Source organism: Eptatretus burgeri, chromosome 7 (genome assembly GCF_056783735.1).
Source record: "Eptatretus burgeri isolate ZD-2024b chromosome 7, Ebu_testis_v1, whole genome shotgun sequence".
NCBI classification, from domain to species: domain Eukaryota; kingdom Metazoa; phylum Chordata; class Myxini; order Myxiniformes; family Myxinidae; genus Eptatretus; species Eptatretus burgeri.
The window spans coordinates 105,617,441-105,621,638 of record NC_140967.1 but is presented as its reverse complement, the minus strand read 5'-3'; the positions used below and the strand labels follow the sequence as shown (position 1 = coordinate 105,621,638).

The window sequence follows — 4,198 nt, the reverse complement described above, 5'->3', positions numbered from 1 at the left end:
TAATTGCCAATTATTCAATTAGCACCAACGTATTTTGCCTTTTCGCAAGGAAAAACACAAAGAGAAGAGAAGAGAAAAAACCCGTAATGGCGAACGCGGCTGAGTTTCTCTTCTCCATCGACCACAGCGACGCAGAAACGCTTCCTGTCATTGGCTGATAAAAAATGGCCGCAGTAACGGTTCCTGTCATTGGTTGGTAAATAAATGGCCATAACTTGGGAAGCACTCGTCCGATTAATATCAAACCTTGAAAAGGCAGCAGCAATCCTCAGGTCATCCTCAGGTCCCCAGCAATATACCTGGCAAGTTTCAATTAGATCGGACCAGTGGTTGTTGAGAAACAGCGGTCACACACACACACACACACACACACACACAGATTGCTGGAATTATAGATAGATGTGTACAATCGTGTTTATTTTTTGGTGAAAAAATTTTTTGCCAAATATGTTGGTCTGTAGTATTTGCCTGTCTGTCACACGATTTTTGGCCACAGTTTTCAAGCAATCATTCTGATTTTTTTGGTGTATGTAGGTGACTGGTCAAGGACCTCAATTTTGGTGAAGATCGGAATCGGGATCCGGATCTGAGAATTTTGTTCGTGATTCTTCACCATTGAGAGATAGGGCCAAAAACAATACACTGTATAGCACAATATCTCAAAAGGTTATGGATAGAATCAGACGAAACTTGGTGGACAGGTTGGGTGTGTGACAGGGACAAATCAATTCAATTTTGGTGATCCAAATCTAGATCCAGATACGATAATTATTTAATTCTAAAGAAATTCTTCACCATTGAGAGATTGGGCCAAAAACGACATTGCATGATATCTCAAAAAGTTGTGCACGGATTTGGATTAAACTTGGTGGGCATGTTTGGTGAGTGACACCGACGAATTGGTTTGATTTTTGTGAAGATCCGGATCCAAAAAATTTTCAAGTGATTCTTCACCACTGAGAGATGGCACCAAAAACTATGTATTGCATGAGATCTCAAAAAGTTGTGGACAAGTTATGACAAAACTAGGTGGATATGTTTGTGATGTGACAAGAACAAGCCGATTCGATTTTGGTTAAGGTCCGAATTCAGATCCGACCCATCAGTGGCACACAAAATGTAAACTGTTCAACCTTGCGGAGGTATGTGCTCTACGAGTGCCATTCCATTTCGCCAAGTGTCACTCTTCGAGTGATTTTTCATTTGCATTTTCTCCTTGAAGGCCATATTAAAAAATATATCAGTTGATCGTCCAGGTTTTTTTTTTTAAAAGGAAGGAGGAGACCCTTTTATTATTTTTATTTTTTTCAAAATTGCCACCGGCTTTTCGATTCAAAATGGCCGCCATATTTTTGGTTCAAAATGGCCACTGACATTTTCATTCAAGGACCCTTCATGTTTCATGCACCGAAACACTTAAAAATAAATAAATTTAAAATAATCACATATCATACACATATCTGCATGTACTTGTCATGTCAGGTCAGGCCAGATTAGATCTGTGACTTGCTACAGGTATCATGTAAACCTGTACTAACCTGTTCCATGGTCGGGTTGTCAGCAGCTAAACTGTCTCCCCCACCAGGTTCTTTTGGAGAGGAGGGTGTTTGGATATGGACACCCAGCAGGATTAAAAACAAAACCTGCTGAAGGGTGGAGGAGCTCCTTGTGAGCCAATGGCCATCCATATCTAGTGCCCAACTGTGTCTGCAGACATCCTCCTGCAGTTGGGTTACTTCTTATTAGGAGGTTGGTGGCAGGATTTGCACTCCGGCCACCGTAAAACCCTTCATTCTGCAAAACACAAAAACACGAAGAAATCTGAAAACCCACTCCGTGGGAGTACCTCCTCTGCAGCTTCCCTTCGCAGGGCAGCTCAGCGGATGATGGGATTGGGGCAAAGCCTTCGGGACCCTCAATCTTTGATAGGAGGGAAACCACAGGGTAACATTCCCGGGTCAGATTGCGGGAGAGTGTGTCGGAGTGGTGCTGAGGTGTCGTCCACCAGACGGCAGTCTCCTTGGGTTAACCTGAGGCGGTCCCTTCGGGTGGGTGCCTGGAATGTCCTATCCCGAAGAGAGGATGATCACCTGTCTCTGTTATCATCTGAGCTCAAGCGTTTCGACATCGGTATTGCAGCACTCTCTGAGGTTCGGAGACCGGATTGCGGTGAGATCATGGCGGTGGTTACACCTACTATTGGTCTGGTCGCTCTGATGGTTACCATACTCAAGGAGTTGCTGTAGCTGTGTCCAATAAGCTGACTCCAATGTAATTGAGGTAACACCGGTCAACGAGCGTATTATGAGACTAAGGATTTGTCACTCCTTGGGTGTCGTTTCCCTGTTCTCCGTTTATGCTCCGACTGAGGCGAGTGATCTCACTGTGAAGGACGCATTCTATGCCATGCTCGAGTCTGTAGTTGATCAGTACCCCAGACGAGATACACTTCTCGTCTTGCGGGATTTCAATGCATTGAATGGAACTGATAGGGATGGTTATGAGACATGTGTTGATCCCCATGGGTCTGGAACTGAGAACCTGAATAGCATTAAGTTCCTTGACTTTGCAAGAGGTCATGGACTTAGGGTGGCCGGTTCATGGTTTCAGCGCCCACAAGCTCATCTCTGGACTTGGTATTCCAACACTGGCGGTGTGGCAAAGGAGATTGACCATGTCCTCATTGATGGTCGCTGGAAGATGATCCAGAACTTCAGGGTCTACCGGGATGCTCAGTTCCTCAATAATGACCACCGGATTGTTGTTGCAACTCTTAAGTTGCACCTTAAATCCAGGAGAATGGTACCATCCCAGCCGAGGTTAGATGTTGGCAAGGATGAGAGGGTCGCTGAGGAGTTTGCGGACAAGCTGAGTGGAGATTTAGGGGGTCTGAGTGCTTTGGGAGGTCCTTGTGGAGTGCCTTCAAGACCACCGTCCTTGATGTTGCCGGTGGATGTCTTGGAACTCACCGTAGGCCAAAGAAGAATTTTGTCTCTCAAGGGAAAATGGGTACCATTGACCAGAGTCGCAGGGCCAGGCTGAATGGCAGAGCTGAGGTGTTTATGGAGCTGAGGCATAAAACTGTACATGCTCTAAGGGTGGATAAGGAGGCCTACGTATGAGGAATCTGTGAGGGGGTAGACTGGTAGAGCATCACATGTGGTCAAGTGATTCTCGTCCTGGTTTCAGGGGAATTCGCGCATTGCGTTCATCCAAGCCCATCCCTCGGTGAACTGCAGTTAGAGCAGAGGGTGGTAGGCTCTTGACAGAGGAGTCCGAAGTGAAGGCCCGCTGGGCCGGTTACTTTGAGCGGTTTACCAGGCTGATCCACCAGTTGTCGAGTTGGACGTCAGGACTGTTGCTGACCCTCAAATCAACTGTGGTCCACCTTCACTTGTGGAAACACAGGCTGCGGTGAACCGGTTGAAATGGGGTAAAGCTCCAGGGATCTGTGGCATTTGTGCTGAACTTGTCAAGGCTGGTGGAAATGCTGCACTCGTGTCATTGCATACAGTTCTGTGCTCTGCCTGAAACACAGGCATCATCCCAACTGACTGGAAGAGGGGCCTTGTTGTCCCTCTCTGGAAAGGGAAGGGTGATCGCCAAGACTGCAACAACAACCGAGGGGTGACGCTGCTCTCAGTGCCGTCAAAGTCTTTGCTCGGATAATTCTTGATAGGGTTCGCCACCATCTGCTTGAGCACCAGCGTCCAGAGCAGTTAGGCTTTGCACCAAAGACGTCAACGATTGACCGTATCCTTGCTCTTCGTGTCCTCACCAAACGCAGACGAGAGTTTCGGCAGGGGCTGCTTGCAGCCTATGTTGATCTCTGTAAAGCGTTCGATTCAGTGAATCGGGATGCCCTCTGGAGGATTTTTGGTCTTCGTGGGGTGCCACCAAAACTGATCGATGTGATGTCTGAACTCTACTCTGGTACTGAGAGTGCTGTGAGATGTGGTGGTACCATCTCTGACTTATTTTCAGTTGATACTGGAGTTTGTTGGAGGTGTGTACTGGCCCCCACACTTTTCAGCACTTGTATGGACTGGATTCTAGAGAGGATGTCAGAGAAATCAAGCTGCCGTGCATCGTTTGGCAATGTCAAGATCTCTGACCTTGATTCCGCAGATGATGCAGTCATCTTTGTGGAGACTTTAGATATCCTTTTGGGGGCCCTCGAGGTGCTGAATGAGGAGTC

The 4,198-nt window shown here is 47.0% G+C and overlaps 1 pseudogene across 1 annotated transcript in view; it reads right to left on the bottom strand.

The window, feature by feature from the left end:
* Positions 1–340, bottom strand: part of LOC147024036 (uncharacterized) — a 50,034-nt pseudogene extending 49,694 nt beyond the window's left edge. Inside the window, exon 1 of the transcript XR_015060508.1 lies at positions 1–340. This exon is cut by the window's left edge and continues 128 nt beyond it. The product of XR_015060508.1 is annotated as an uncharacterized LOC147024036 (transcript).
* Positions 341–4,198: the final 3,858 nt, after the last annotated feature.